Consider the following 17148-nt stretch of genomic DNA (forward strand, 5'->3'; position numbering starts at 1 on the left):
AATTATACAATATAAAACAGTGGATATCCAAAACCAAAAATTTGCTACCAAAATAAAAATGTTTAAAGCTTATTCTAAGTTTGAGCTCACTTATACTTATCTATAGGGAATACAGAGGGAGAGGAAAAGTCAGAAAAGGTTGGGGAAGGGGAGCGAATGCAATAAAAAGAGAAAAGAAAAAGAAACTGGGGGTTTTGCTACACAGTAACCCCCAGGTCTTTTTCTTCAGAGCTGCTGCCCAGCCAGTGAGCCCCCAGCATCCAGCCTGCTGCATGGGATTGTTCTGTCTTAAGTGCAGGACTTTGCACTTGTCCTTGTTAAATTTCATGACATTCATTTTGGCCCAATCTTCCAATTTGTCTAGGTCACTCTAAATCCTAGCCCTGCCCTTCAGTGTATCTATTACTCCCCTCAGCTTGGTGTCATCTTCAGACTTGCTGCAGGTGCACTCTATGCCATCTTCTAGGTCATTGATCAAGACATTGAACAAAACTGGCCCCAGGACTGGCCCCTGGGGAACTCCACTTGATACCAGCTGCCAGCTAGACATCGAGCCATTGACTACTATCCTTTGAGCCCGATGCTCCAGCCAGTTTTCTATCCACCTAACAGTCCATTCTTCTAGCCCATACTTCCTTAGCTTGCCTGAAAGAATGTTGTGGGAGACAGTATCAAAAGCTTTGCTAAAACCAAGGTACACCACATCTACTGATCTTCCTGTATCCACAGAGCCAGTCATGTCATCATGGAAGGCAATCAGGTCAGTCAATCATGACTTGCCCTTTGTGGGTGCATCCAGATGAGCATGCATGTGCCTCTTGCCCCACATCAAACCCCTTTGAGGTGAGGCAATAGGCACATATGGGAACGAAAAAATATTCCCTGCGGTGCAAACTTGAAAATAAAAAAAAAACAAGTCTAAAAAAGCGGATGCCAGAGCATCTCTATGGTTTGCCCCTCACCCTGGTGCTGAAACAGAAGGTCTCCCAGGCCCCGTGTTCAGCACCAGGGCTCCAGTGTCGGTGAGTAAGGGGTCAGGGGGCTGGAGGAGGAGGGAGGGGACCATGGGGGGCCCCTGACCCCTGCCCTGGCTGGTCCCTCCCTCCACCAGCCCCCCAAGCCCTCCAACCCCTGCTGCAGCCAGCTCTTCCCCCCGCCAGCCCTCCTGAGCCCCCAACCTCTGCCACAGCTGGCTCCTCCCCCTGCCAGCCCCCCTCTTGTTGGCTACAAAGGATCAACTCATGGGATCATAATAAATTCTAGTTTATTGGATGGGATGTGGAGTTACCAATAAAATCATAAATGTAGAGTTTGAGTTATGGATGTTACTGGTCACCTTAGCATGTGCGTGCGCGCACACACACACACACACACACACACTCACTCACTCATTCAGTATAGTGTGTAGTGGTTGCTGTAGTGATTGTGGGAGCACTGGTGTCAGTATATCTACCTATGCAACCCTGGAGTCTGCTGTTGATGGTCAGCTTCCTTCAAGGTGATGTCTTCTCCAGAAGGGGTCACCTGCTTGTCCTTCTGTCTTGGTAGGTCAGGTGCTGGATGAGAGGGCGCCACTGAGGGTCACACTTCACTGCCTTTTATCCCTTTCTGGAAGACTTGTGTAATCCCCCAGCATCATCTTGGCTACCCAATCCAGAGGTCGCTGTCCCACATGGGTCTTGAGTAGTACCTGACAGCTGTTAGTCAAAGGGGTCTCTACCTGCTGGTACCTGAAGTTTTGGGAGTCCACCCTTGACTTTTTGACTTAATGGCTGTATTGTCATGGGTTATAGGAATAGTCCATAGGGTGAGTGCTCAGTTCCAGGAATCAGTTCTTTAGCTTGATTAGCTTAAAATGGAGTTCCTTTGGCTAGGCTATTGTCTACTGATGATCATCATTCACTCACATTCACTCAACAGATTTTATCACTTTACAATTACAATTTCAATGCAGTTTTAACAATGGTCCAGGGTGTAACTTCATTCTACAGGGAGTACATTCCTTAAGATTTTATAAAATATAAAATACAAAATGCCATGGTAAAGATGAGACAGATGAAATATGAAAATGCACTGTGAGAAATACATAAAAATGCAATGTGAGGTAGTGAGGATCAAAGGCTACTGGGGACAGTAAGTGAGTTAGGTTAGCACAGGATATATTTACAGTCTTTGCAGTGGATATTTTAGTTCTTTTGTTTTCTTTAGTGACACTGAGCTTAACTGATATGTAGATGTAGTTTCTAGGTTTCTCCTACAAAAAGCCACTTCAGCTTTCTGGCTTGCTCTGAGTTTTGCCACACCCATGCAATAAGTGTGCTAGGTCTCTGCCAATACAGAGAAGGAAAAGAAATACACAAAATGGGTTGGGGGGTGGGGAGGGGGGTGTAGGGTGCAGGCAAGAAGGAGCTTCTGTTATATCCATGTCCAAAAGGGAAACAAATGTACAAAGGGGGCTTTCTGCTACACTATTTAATGTTTTTTCCAACAGTACTTTTTAATATAAATAATTACTGAGGCCACCATAGGAATAATATGTGGAAACTGAAACCATTCAGCAACCTAGAAATCATATTATAACCCATCCCAAAGGTCAGGGATGACAAATCATTTATCCTCAAAGAGTTGATAAATACGAAGACTTTGAGGCCCTGTTTTGGTCCTCAGCAAGAACTGATGAATTTGTTTTTCAGCTGCTGCACTGGAGCTTCAATCCCAGTTCTCCTATTCAGCAACTTAAATGCTATCAATTAATACAGCTGGCATCAATCACTTTGATTCTAAACAGCCACAGGAATTAAGATTTGTGAAAATAAATTCCATTGAAATGTAAATGAACAGACAAAATATTGTTAGTTTATCTTTTACTTTAGATAAATAATCATCTCCTATATTCCCCAAATAATATCAAAGAACCAGAGATGAGAAATTGGCAGGTATTTCAACAAAGTGTTTGACTATTCAAGTTCACTTGTGTATTTGTTTTTATTTTCCTCTGTGCTAATTTTTTGCTATATTTACATTAGCCTCATCTCCATACTTCTCACTAACCTTTCTAATGAATGTCAAAATCCTACTCACTTAAGAATCACAACATAAGGGCAGAAAGATATTATTGTATAAATGGAACAGTGTTATTGTTTCCTTTGGTAAATTACATATTATTGTAATTAGCTAAGAATAAAGTGTTTATTTTAATAGCAACATATGGTAATTACTACTGAAAATGCTTTTGAAGATATACTTCTGACTTGTTTATATCAACTCTGTGTTATAAAAACAATGTTAAATCCTATTGAAATCGAACCGTTTGTTTTTTTCTGCTGTTTAATTTCATGCAGCCTAAATGAACTATTAAATTAATCATGCCATGTTTAAAGGGCAGAATTTGCATTGGTATGGCCAGTGAATCATAACCAACAATTTACTTTTTTTTATAGTTTAAAGGATAAGAGAACATGCAGTATTAGTAAATGGTCCATAAACTATAATTGTACATGAATGAAATCTGTACATTTAGATCTTCTGTTTAGGATTATAAAAATAGCCCATTTTGCTAGCACCTACTAGAAAAGTCATGACTCATGTTTATGATAAGCAATGATAACTTTTAAAAAATGGTACTCCAGTTACTTTTCTGGTGATAGATCATAAATCTTGTGTCTAGAAGAACTGCAATGTGGAATTCATGTTCTTTGACATATCTTGCAAGAAAAATCAGTTTAGTTGCCTGTTGACATTAACTTAACTACATTTTGAATTTTAACATTAAATATCAGCTTTTCTAAAAATGATTCTTTTTACATTTTAATAAAATTCTCAGTTGACTCATAAGAACACAGAGTAACAATAACTGATTTACAGGTAGATGATCTAATAGGGCTATGCAAAATTTCGCTGGGTGTCTTGTTTCAAAGCTGGTTCAAGAATGTTTTGAGGTCAAAACAGTGAAATCAAAAAGAAACAAAAGGCTTTGAAACAGCTTTGAAATGAAACGAGGGCACTGAAAACTTTTTGAAAGTTTTGAAACATTTCAAGTTTCGAAGCCAGGCTTGCTTGGCTTCAGCGCTTGGTCCCAGCTGGCAGCAGCAGATTCCTGTCATCCTGTGCAGAGATCCAGGGGCCCGCACCCCTGGGAGGAGTCCAGCACAGCCCTAAAGCCCTCCCAGGGGTGTGGGCCCCCAGATCTGTGCATGGGATGACAGGAAGCTACCACTGCTGCCAGCAAGTGATTAGAGTTTTCCTTTCAACTGTTTGAGATTCAGTTTCCTAGAAACCTCATGACCTATCTCCTTGAAACGTGGCTGGCTTCATGCCCTCAGAAAGGGCTACCAGGCCTCAAATTTTCATCTAAATCAGGCAAGAAATGACAATTGTTTAGGCATTTTCATGATTCCCCATTATAGCCTATGGGCAAAATGTCGAAACACAGTGAAACAGTTTTGATGAAACAAAATGGAACAGTGCTTTGAAATGAAATAAAATGACAAAACAAAACACTGTCCCTTCAAAAAGGTGAAATGGAAGTTGAAACGAAACAGTGCTGTTTCACACAGCCCTAATGTCTAATATAACTGACTCAAATGGCCACCGTCCGACACTTTAACATGAACTCAAAGACCATAATTAATTATTCTTTTAATATTGTAAATTGGCAATGGCTCTAACATAAACAATGCATTGTTCCTTGCTGTTCCAAGGACTCACTTTCTGGCCTTGAGACAGTCAGTGGCTAGGGACAGAAGTTACCCATAAACTGTTATAAGTGACTGAAAACCAGTTCAAATCTGTAGCACAACAGAAGTTCAGTGCACACAAACCACTTTCAAAATGGCTAAAACTGGTTTAAGCTAAACCTAGATGGATGTAGTATCAGACTTTGCTGATTTAGGTTAAATCTGTTTATTGAACTTCTGTCCCAGATACCCTCCAGATTCAAGTTAATTCACAGTCCTCCAGCACCCTAAGATGCTTTGCACTTCCCCTGCAAACCCCCTTTCACAGGGTGGGTGGGCTAGTTTTGGCCCAAGCTGTCTGTGACCCCCAGTTTCTGGCCTGGGCCACTGCAGGCATGTGGCTGCATTTCTGGAATCAAAAGTGAATGTCTATTCACTCGCTTATCGTTTAACCTACACAGTTTAAATTAACCTGTGAAGATTTAATCAATTCAGCCTCGGTCTTTTTGACTGCCTGTGCTTAACCAGTTTATCTGTATTCTATCGGTATATCTGATTGAGCTGCTGCTGGGCTTAATGAATTAGTGCCTATGAAGTGCTTTGGGGTCCTAAGATGAAAGCTCCTCTCTGCCATTCTGTTTCTGTTTTTGCTAATGAAAACAAGAATTTGCTAGCATTTATACTTTTTCTCCTTAAGTCAATCTCTCTTCATTCTTGGTATTTATAGGACTTGGAGTTCTGGCTCCTTGTTCCCTTCTTTGGGGAGCACCTCTCTATGATAGGGCAATTTGGAAGAAACTCCAAGCCATGTCCACATGAGCATGGATGTTTGGTTTCCTAGGGACAACTGGTAGTCATGCATCTTGTGCCACCACTAGTTGTCCCTGGAAAATGCCTGTGCCATGTGCCCTCTGGTGTGTGGCAAGTTACTTCAGGTGGGTTAAGGGAGGCTGAGGCCAGCCCAGTGCTGGCCCCATCACTTTGCCTAGGGTCCTGGGGGCCTCCCAGGGCTGCTGCAGCAGCAATCTTTCCAGTTGGAGCCTGGCTAACAGCTGGAGCGTGGCTCCAGATAGCTTGGCTCTGCTTTTGCGCAGTGTGTGCTGCCCCCACATGTGCCACTCTGCTTTTTTTCCCCCTATAGGATTGTTTAACACCCGGATATCCAGGAGTCAAATTCCTCCCCCCTACTCCCTCCTCACAGCACAGAGAGCACCTGGACCTGTAATATGTACCACCACAGATGTGTCTGTAGTGTCACATACTGCATGGTCTTGCTCATCTGCATGTGGCCCAAGAGGGGAAATCCTGAATATTCATTCCCATTGGTCTTTTCTGCCTGAGGTAGTGATTCAGGCTGCTATTATAATTTTATTTTCTAAGGTCCTACCGTATAGAATAAACTGAAAAAGGAACAGAGTTTATCATCTAAATAAATCATAAATAGGACATTTTGGCAAACTGAGAAGGTGGTCCTAATTTAAGGTCATCAAAAACTCGACAGGTGCAATTTGCAGCTTTATAAGGATTGTTGATGAAGAGCAACAGACTGGTCATTCCCTTTCACAGGGGATTCTGACTAAGATATATGAGGGTTATGAGAGGATGTTAAATTTAGGGAGAGAGAGAGAACCACATAATCTGTATGATGGCCAGGGCTTAACAAGCAGTTGCAAGATCTGGTGGAAGGTTGACAAGTATGCCAAAGAGAGGTTTAGCTGTGCAGAGCCATTAATCCTTTCAGTCCTGCTTGATTGCCCTTGGCAGAAAATAAAACCAAATACACTTCAGATAAATCATGCAGTTTACTGTCATGTGGCTGACTACTTTAGTAGCTACATAGAGCCAACAAAACCATTACTGAGGTGATGTCCACCTGCCATGGCATTCCAAACCATATGATATCAGACTAGTAGAATACAGTTAGCACACTTTTCCTAGACATCATGAAGATTTGTGGTATTGCTGCTCATTTTCAGTCCCTGAAAATTAATGGGGAAGCTGAATGTTTGGTAAAATGACTAAGATCTTTTTAAAACTGATTACGACTCTCCCTTTGTGATTGTCTGAACCTAACAGCCAACCCAAAATGGCTACAACACTAAGGCTAAGTACAGACATTTGGGGATGTTAAGGGGAGGTTTAATCAATTCAGAATGGCTGCCCAATATCAGGTAAGTCAGGATGAGGGGGCTAGCCATGGAGTGGGGCATCCAGCAGGCTGGAGGGGATTAGGAGTCTGCTGGGGGATGGAGGGAGGGGCAACCCATGGGTGGGGTAGGTGGCCAGGCACACCCTGTGGGTGGGGTGGGGGAGGTGTGACCTGTGGGTGGAGTAGGGGAGGCAGGCGAAACCTGTAGATGGAGCCGGGGGGGGGGGGTAGATACAACCTATATGTGGTAGGGGGGGCAGGTGCATCCATGAGTGAGGTGGGGGGCAGGCATGACCTGCAGGTGGGGTACAGGGGGCAGGTGCAACCTATGGGTGTGGTGGGGCCCAACAGTGAAACTATTCCCACATCCCTTTCCTCTCTCTCCCTACTGGGACTTATTTGAATTCTGATAAAAGCAGCTGCACCCAGAGTGGCTTGTAAGATGGGGCTGGCTGGTGGAGGAGGAGTGACAAAAATAGACCAGTGTCGGGGGAGTGAAAAGAGCAGCCCCAGGGCTGGGGCCGGTGGCTGGGTTTTCCAAGCCCTGGGACTGCACATGGGTAGTGGACAGAAGTTCTGTGCTCTGGTTTGACCTAAATCAAATAAGTCTGATACTACACAGATCCAGGTTTGTCTTAAACTGGGCTCTACAATTTTAAGACCAGTTTTTATGCATGGATCTTCTGTACTTTTACAGGTTTAGACTGATTGCCAGTCACTGAGACCAGGTGTCTAAGTGGAGGGTCGGCACCGGGTCAAGGTAAGTTTAAACTGGGTGGTCATTTTTTAACCCTATTTAACCTGCCTAACTGTCTGTATTTAGCCCAGCTGATGGGGTAGAAACTTTTGCCAGTACTTCTATCTCAGATGGATCTTGAAGTTTCAGCTTTCCTTGAGAAGGGTAGTCAATAAAGAAACAACAAGGTAAGAGTTTCATCACTGCTCCTTAAATAAAGAGACTTGAAAGAGCTCACTCCCTTATGAATAGTGAATCCTGGGGGTTGTCTAGGTCAACATTTCTCAACCCATAGGTTGCAATCCAAAAGTGGGTCACGAGAATATATTAAAGGGTTGTGAACAAACTTTAAAAATGGATCAACAAACTTTAAAAATGGAGTCTCCATTAAAGGAGAAAAATGTGGGAAGCAGTGGCTTTTCCCTTGCAGGCTGTCAGAGTTACAGTCTGCAAGGGCCTGATTGGGGCCCCCCATTCCCTACACATACCCTGCCTCCACCCCACACACTGGTCAGGGGACAGAGGGTCAGAAGTGGTCAGGGCACAGAGGGTCAGAAGTGAGAGGCACTGTGTCTAAACTAGCTATCAATGTTTACAAATGGGTCCTGGTACAAAAAAAGGTTGAGATACACTAGTCTAGGCGATTCTTGAGGTCCCTTTCGACTCTATGAAAGAGGAAAGAGAAAGGCATGACACTTAATGGCAGGGGCAGTGGAGAGAAGGCTTTATACACAATTTACTTGGAGAGTGCATAGCCATGACTCATATCATCCAATGCTCAAGAATTGGCATTTTGTTCAGGAATAAAACTGGTAGCTAACAGGGGTTCCTTCTACGTGTTCTGTACTGTTGCTCCAGCATGAATGCAGAGATGTTTAAAAGGAACACTGTAAAAGATTCAAATGTACAGTTTTATGAATTCTAATATTTTACATTCTTCCATTGTTTTACTAGAGGTAGCTATTTTAATTAATCAATCAAATGTTTTATTTACCAATAGCACACATTAACCATGATGAATTCCATAATTATTTTGTTTGTGACGTATTACCGAAATAGGTACTTGCTTTTCAGAAGAGGAGGAGACTATAAAAATAAGTTCACAGACTGTTTAGATGACTTGTAATACACCTGTTTAAACTTCTAAACATGTTCAGACTGCAAATACAGTATAAGGTCCATTCTGGGAGAAATTAATGTGGTCACTGGTCAGCCTATTTAAATGTCCCATAATTTGTGTGACCAAAGTAGCTCACACTTGAAACCTACATGTCATCATGATAGGGGAAGCGTAGAATAAATAAGGCAGTTGGGACAAAGACAGGGCTTAGTACCCAGTCTGAATAGTTGGCTGTTGGATAGGGGTAGAGGAGGTTTCTCTTGGTGAGTTTTAGCTGTGGAGTCAACTTGGTGCACACACCATTTCCTTAGAAATGTGCCTGCATTATAATAGGCCTCATTATTTCCCCCCAGATTTGTATAATTCCCTGTACCAAAGTATCATAAAGGTTTTGTATTCACTGGGCGTTACACGTGCGTTTACCTGACTAAACGTAATGTGCATTAAGCGATTTTTGGCAGGTGTCTACATATGCAGGGACTTGGCACTAAAGTTTGTGCCAAGTCCCTGCAGCCCTGCTATATGCCCCTAGTGGCTGGGCAGACCCGGCAATGCCTACACATTTCTTAAAGTGCTCTAACTAATCGCACTTAAGTTTGATACCCACATTTGTGCATTAAAGGCACGCACATGTAGATGTGCACCTGTAATGCAAACTAAATTAGGCTAATGCTCATTAACATGTCTCATGTAGATGCACCCAAAGTGTACCTTTAGAGCTAAGCAGTGCTACTATACCTCAGTTCTGCACCCCCATTTTACAGATAGAGGCAAAAGCCATATTTTTAAAGAATTTAGCTGCTTCAGTGTTCAGGTAAGTGCTAAGATTTACACATGCACCACACAGCCTTATTCCCATTGGAGTTTTATTCTTAGTTGATTCACATTCAGGTTTTTTGTGTGTAAGTGTGGGTTGCAAACACTTCATGGAAATAGTTGGTATTTATTTATTTCTTTGGGTTCTTTATAAGTAGGTTTTTTATTCGGATTTAAAAGTATATTCACTTGAATATTCATTAAGATTTCATACCAAATGAGCACTTTATATGATTGCTCATAAATAAATATATAGATGGAGGGATGAAATATGTACTTTTTTTTTTCCATTAACAGCCTCCCCTATATTTTTATGTAAGTTTTACCTGGCAAAGTCCCTTTAAACTTTGTGAAGCTTTTCTGGCACTATGTGCTTTTTAATTATGCTCAAAACTCTTGAACTGTATCAGCAAAAAGTGGCCTTTAGTGTTTGCCTTCATTGTGGAACTGGTAAATTGCCAAATTCTGTCAGTTTCATTTTATAAGTAAAGGTTTTGGCACGGCTTAAGTCTGAATACTGAGACTATTGAATAACTGACATTCTTAGGTATAAGTGGAGATTTTTCATCAATATGATGCAGCTGTTCCTTGGGACACTGATACAATTTTTGTAATAGGCAGTAATGAGCAATTTTTTTTAGGACTTTCAGAAGCAGGCAGATATGAGGACCAAGCCTAGACATTACACTTTTACCGGTATAAGTGACCAGAAACTGCTCTATACCTCTAACAGAGCAGAAGTTTGGCAAACAGAACTGGCCTACATACATAACAGAACAGACAGTCTGCATACATAGACTGGTATAGAAATGGTGGAACCCAATGTAAGATTCCTCCTTCCCCCAACACTCCACACCAAAGACCAAATATATGTTGTGTTTGCTACCAATCTAAACTATACAGTTTACAGAAAATTGTGTAGCTTAGATAAATTTGCCTCAGGCTTTTTGAGTATCTGTACCTAGCCAAGTTGGGCAGGGTTTACACTTATTTACCTTGGCAGTTCGGTAAATGTCCTGAAGAAGGTAAAGGACAAAGTGGTATAAAGGTTGTGTAAAACAAGTCTTGAATTACAGAAGCTGTATATGGTGTAAATACCCAGCTTGCATCCTGTATCTGTTGTTATGCATCAGATAATTCTAAATAATTACCCAGAATATTGGCTTAATACAACAAACTTAAAGCACAAGTACCTTTCTTGAGCATTAGATTTAGACTACTTTAGGCTCAGTAGACAGCATCAAGATGGAAGTCAAAATGGGCTAAGGAAAGAAACAAAGAAAAAGAAACAATAGGACGGAGGAGAACTAGAACCAGGGGGAAAGGAAGATATTTTCTTTTTAAAGATGAAATATTTACATATAGTGTGTGTATAAAATATATATACAGGCAGTCCTCAACTTACAACATTCTGAGTTGCAATGTTTTGCACTTATAATGTTTATAAATTGACACCGTGTTTCAACTTTCTGACGTTAGTTTCAACTTTACAACGCTTGATCCAATGTGATGCCACACCAGTGAACAAGTTCGCTGTGTCACCCATCTTCCTGAAGAACATCTGTCCAAACTTCCTTGGACACTTTCTTTAGGAAAGCAGACAGGACTCCAGAAAAGCCTGCAGCCAAGACTCCTGAGAAGACTCCAGCCAAGAATCCTTCAAAAAGTCCAGAAAAGTCACCTCAAAGAAGTCCTTCCAAATCAATATGATTGCTATTTACAATATAAATGCATTGATGTAGCTATATTACTCATCTATAATTGATCAAGCACAAAATTCTGGGGTATCTTTGGTGAAAATAGGGTATTGGGACTTTGTTCAGGAACCAATCACCCATTTATAACATTGTTTCTTATGAGAAAATTAGTTCCAAGTTGCAACGTTTTGACTTAAGATGCAGTTTTCAGGAATCAATTGTGTCATAAATCCGAGGACTGCCTGTAATTATAAACTGTAATTTCCAGTTATAACAATTCCAGTGGTAGGTCACTGAAGCATTTGTTTCATGCCCCTAGCTTGTGGAAGTGGGCATTAATGCCCAGACAAGAAGGTAATCATTTTTCATCAAAAATCTGAATGCAGGAAGACTAGGGGTTTGGATGACTTAAATTTGGTCCACCTCTTACTTTCAAGTAATTCATCTGGATTCTGAATCCACATCTCCTTTTCTTGGCAAGTCCAGTATGCTGTGTGAATCTGGCCATTAGTATTACAGATGGTTGCCTGGGATTTTGACACTCATATCTAAAAATGTATTTTATTTTTTCAGATATTAATTAAACATAATCTACTCTTGACTAGAAGAGTAGGATTTGGCAGCAGATTTGCAAACTGTATTTTCTAGTTTGGGATGTTATGGCTCTTTTAGTTGGCATTCATAGGCATTAGCTGAATAATGAATAAAAACATTCTTTAATTTTCTGCTAGACTATTAACTGTTTTGCTACATGTTTTTCTTACTTATCTTAAAATAGTTTTTAAGAAATACCTGCAGTGGATTGTCTCACTGCTAACTTTTGCCTTTCAAATAGAACTGTATTATTATTGAGCCTTTTTCATGTTTCCATCATTGCTTTTGACATATACTAACAGGGTTACATTGATTTACCTTGGAATTGATGCCCAAGGTTAATCTATATTCAGTAAAAAATACTACATGTTAAAATGTGAGCATGGTGACATGAATCAAAAAGAGTCCAGAAATGCAAAAGTGAAAGGTGACACTGTATCCAACTTGTTTTACTGTAAGAAGAAGTAAAAGAAACACATTCTTACCTACAAGTGACCTTTGTAAGCTTTTAAAGGGGCACAGTTATTCCAGTGACCTTAAAAAAGAAAAAGAAAAAAGCCTGTAAAATATTTCATGCCATACCTGTCACCTGCTGGTTGTGGCTTTATAGTTAAATGTTCCCTATGTTTCATTTTGTCTCCCTGCTGTTTTATCAGAAACTCACAAAAGAGATTCCTGCCATCTAATACCCCTCACTCCCACATGTCAGGACCATCTCTTGTTCCTTTCAAGATTCTCTACCAGTGTCTTCACCAGACCAGTGTCCTTACTAAAAGATTCTCAGATACATCATGTCTCTGAAGGTGTTTGCTGGCTTGACTGAAGAGCAAATATCAACTTTTAAAATTAAGTAGCGATCCAAAGAAGGACAGTATTGTAACATCTTGTTGGTCCTGGCCCCTTTTTTTGGTACCACAGTCCTGTGACTTCTTAAACAATTTTTTCAATACCTGAAAATCTAAATGAATGAAATGGGGGTTGGGGGGGTGGGTTAAGGAACAAACTCTTTAAGGACCAGAATGAATAACACACATCAAACACAAAAATTGATGGGTTTCTTTGAAAAACGGAAGGTGAGCAGGTTTCAGCTATTAACCTGGGGTCAATTGAGAGAATATATGTATATAGCTGTAAGAGAAAAGCAGATCCAGGTTTTTTCAAATGACTATCTGTAGTACGGTGATCTGGAGCAGACTTGAAAAGAAATAGTATTGGCCATGAGGAATAGCAAGAAATGATGATGGCTGCTTGATGGCTGTTTGCAGACGTTAAAAAACCTAAAAAAACCAAAAAAACGAAATCTGCTTTACCAGAAGAAGCAGTGTGTTACTTTGATTTGGCTATGCAGTATCTGTATAGATTGGGTGCTTCAGCAGGGCTTTTTGGTGCTTTTATCTAATTGCTTATTAGAATCAGCTATCAGATAAAAGTGCCCAAAAAGCCCCACTAGTGCCCAATCAATACGACATTGGGTAAGATGGGTTCAATACACTCTAATATATATGAATGAGAATAACTAAACAATAAACTTTATTTATGAAACAGGAGGCAACCTGAGCAAACTCCTTCTTTCTATCCAGTCTCCCTAACTGAGGGACCATCTTCCAGTTCCCACTTTTGTAGTGTTCTAAGTAAGGGAGTGTTTCTAAAATACAACTTTTATCCCTATATCCTGAGTGGCAGAAGACACAGTCATCTGCAGAGACTTGAATAGCTTTGTTAACACTTTAACCAAGGTGGAAATTACACATAAATCTCAGGAAGCTGGAGAAAGCTGAAGGAGATAAGCATGGATAAAGGGAGCATGAACAAGGAGGGTGTCTGGCTGTGGCTGGGAGTCTAAGAAAGAAGACCCAACAGAGGAGCTTGGGAGTTCAAGAGCTGGAAAAAACTGGAATAAGAATAGTAGAGCATTCTTTGTGGTCACTCTGAGTTGTGTGGGCTAAACTGGGACACAAGAATTGTTTAACCCTTTAAAATAGGGATAGATTTGGTTTGGTGGCTATAGCAGGAGGTTTGGTGCTCCTGCTACTTTAAGAGAAGGCAGGTGGCATGAGATGCAGCCAGAAGATGTGTCAGGGGCCAGTTAGAGAGCACCTGACCAGAAGCGGGGTAGGATAGAAGCATAAAAGCCCAGGGCCTGAGTTGCTGAGGCAGGCTAGTGTTGAGAGCCACACAGAGGAGCTGCTGAGCAACATCTAATATGGGGTAAGGAGACAGCTGAGTTAAGGTTTGAAACAAGGGGAGGCAGGGTGGTCTCAAATGGCCTGGAAGCTGGGCCAGGACCCATAAAATAGTGGTCAAGGCTGAAGAGCAGTGCCACAGCTGAATGGTCATGAAAGCAAGGAGAATCAGGGACCCATAGCCCACAAGGGGCAGGAGGAGGGGCAGGGACTTGTTGCTCAGGAGGAGGGTGCAGGGCCACCAAACCCAGAAGTGTCAACTGGACTAGGAGCAGGGCCAGGGCTGAGGAGGGGCCAAAATTCAAGTCAAAGAGGAGTCACAGTCAGAAACTACTGGAGCCTGGGAGCTCAGATTTCAACTGACCTATGAGTGGGGCCAGGGTCAAGGGAAAGGGACTGAAGGCTGGGAAGGCCACAGCCAGAGAGTGACAGGATCAGGAAGCTTTAGCCCAAAGAAGGGCAGAGTCAGGGCCAGGGGCCCAGTGCCGCAGGAGAGGTAGGATCAGGGTCAGGGAACCGGGGCCACCCACAAGAGTAGTCAGGATGACTGAAGTATCCACTTGTGGGAAAAGAGAGGCAGCTTGATAGTGATTGGTGACATCTGGGAGGCATGGGAGTGGTGTAAGGGGCAGTGGGAGCCCCATAATAAGTCCTTAAGGTACTGAGTAATGAGACCTAAGCCCAGGAGTAGATGAGATCTCATTCAGGGATCCCAAGGGAAGCCTTCCTTTTCTAAGTATTTGCTTGTTATAGTGGCCTTTGTCCCAGTAAATATCTTTATGGAAGTGGAGCTGTCTGTTTGCCGCTGAGAACCTCAGGTTGTACTTGGTATCCCCACAAAGTGGTAAAGTTTCAGGAGCAGAGTGAGCATGGTGCTTGCTCCTTGAGTCAGGTCTACAGAGGACTAGGGAGGGTGGAGCCCAAAAGGCCAGGGTCTCAGAATAGGAAGAAGCCATGGATTCCCCTGCTCTAGAAGCTACGTTGGGGTGGGGGGAGGGAGGATTCTTAGAGACCAGATGAGGCTGTGGTGGTCCCAAGCACCTCCCCTAGGTGGGACTCTGACCGAGACTGCAAAATTTGAAGTTAATTTTGAGGAGTGCCCTCTCTGACAGCCTTTTTGGTATCTTTGAAAAAGTCTTCTGCTTCCTGCAACTAGCCCTCTAACTCCAGACTGGTATTTGCAGGACTGGATCTACTGCCATTCCTCAGCCTGTGAGACAGACTTTATTTATATGCACTCCCCTTATGCTTACTCATAAGTGTGTATATGCATATAGCCATATGTATTTGTAAAGCTGAAGGGGAAAGGAGAATCTTGAGAAGGTGCTGGCAGCACTGTAATTGGTTGCAGGATATAATTATTAGCTAGTAATGGTTCTGTGCTGTGTGTTTGCATGCAGTTGTATAAAGTGCAATACATTCAATTAAACATAAGACTATGCCTATCATTATCTTAATTGTACACTAACCGCATGCATCCTTTATTACTGATACCATTCATGGAAACTTTAAAACAGTCAAGGAAGAAACTCAGGTCATTCATTTGCTCAAACTGTCAAATGAAGTTTGGAGAGCTTTATGTCAATTGACCATCAATTCATTTTTCTCTGGACCAATCCTGCCCTTACTGTAACTGATGAGAATGCTGTTATTCATTGGGAAAGAGTGCATTCAGTCACTGAAGAAACCAATCAATCTTGTCTGACAACCTTTATGATTCTTGAGAGATGCTTTCATAATAGAGATATTCTTCCTATAAACAAGATACAGTTTAAGTAAAATTATTTACCAGGTAAAGAAAAGATCCATTGATGGCACTAATCTTAATTCCACTTTAAATGAGCTGAAAACTTTTGCAGGTTTTAAAGGTGGTTTTTTTTGTTTTTGTTTTTTTTTAAACTAATAACAGAGCTGTGCTGGACCTGACAGTAAAAAATGATAAGAGGCATGTCTTGAAAAGACATCAAAGTTTCTGAAGGAGCTCCTGTCTGTATTTTACAGCAGGTGTATCTTAGTGGATTTATGCTATCTTGAGCATATTTATTTGTAATTATTTATTGAGAAAATTATCTTGCAGACACAGGAGAGGAATTACACACACAATAAAAGAAGACTCCAAAGAAAAATGGATGGTTTGGATTTAAAAAAAGTAGGAGCCCAGGCCAATTTATTTTCTGTTTGTAGGGTTTTTGTTTGTTTTCTATATCATGCATTTTGTGGTGATTAGGTGCCTGATGCTGCCATCTTTACTACAGTTGATTAGCACATTATTTCATGAGCACTTGTACTCATGTGCTGAGTAAGGGATTCTTTCACCTTGAATATAGGAGGCAGAACCGGCTCTTAGAAACTTTCTGTAGTTTAATGTACTTTAATTGTCTACGATCCAGGGTGGCATGGTGTCAAGATAGGCTAGAAAAATGCTTTATAAATAGGTAATTTTTCTAATGTCAAGAGTTCCAAAACATTAATTTAATATCCCTTTTATTAACATGGGGTCCCATTGGTGTCACTGAATTTTAAGGAGCTCTGAATTTTATGTGTTTATAATAATACAGTTAATGAGCTGAAGTTATTTTAGGCAATATTGCCTTTGGAGGGTCATTTCAGTCTTTAAGTAGGGCTTTTTGTTGAAATCACTGGAGAATTTTGCTTAAAAATTTAGGCACAGCATGGCCCAAACTTTATGAAGTCTTGGCTGGATTTAATTTATGTAGTTTATATCATTATTATCATGTAATTCAGGCAGGCTGTATCACATACTAAAACTACTGATATTAAAGAAAGGTTAAAATTCCATAGAAACTCTACCAAATTAGCTATTTCCAAGTTGTAACCTAGGTACAGAGATCTCATAGATACAATTTTTTTTCTGGACTTAATGTTTGGAAGTTAGTCAGATAAAATAAGTAAAGTTGAAACCTAGAGCACCTAGAATCCTGTGATTATATGCGCTCGTTTTGAAATGCTAATGGAGGCTTATAGGAAGAGAAGTTGTAAGAGAATAAATTATGTCTGATTCTCTTTTCCTTAAAAAAAAATAATCAAAGAATATATATTCTTTAAAAACCCAGAAGTTTTAACAAAATATTTTTCCAGGGCAGGAGCTGGGTAGGACCCCTTAGGCTGCAAGCAGCCTGTATGCCACCAGTTGCACAGCTCTGCTATAGAATTGAG

At 41.1% G+C, this 17148-nt stretch overlaps 1 long non-coding RNA gene across 1 annotated transcript in view; it reads left to right on the forward strand.

Moving 5' to 3' along the window:
* The window catches only part of LOC149863054 (uncharacterized), a 133507-nt gene extending 121658 nt beyond the window's left edge, over positions 1 to 11849 (forward strand). The window contains exons 2-3 of the long non-coding RNA XR_016443294.1: positions 7523 to 7585; positions 10977 to 11849. This is a non-coding gene — a long non-coding RNA (uncharacterized LOC149863054). The remainder of the gene's footprint in view (positions 1 to 7522; positions 7586 to 10976) is intronic.
* Positions 11850 to 17148: the final 5299 nt, after the last annotated feature.

This window comes from Crocodylus siamensis, chromosome 6 (genome assembly GCF_052110815.1).
Source record: "Crocodylus siamensis isolate JL-2025a chromosome 6, ASM5211081v1, whole genome shotgun sequence".
Classification (NCBI taxonomy): Eukaryota; Metazoa; Chordata; order Crocodylia; family Crocodylidae; genus Crocodylus; species Crocodylus siamensis.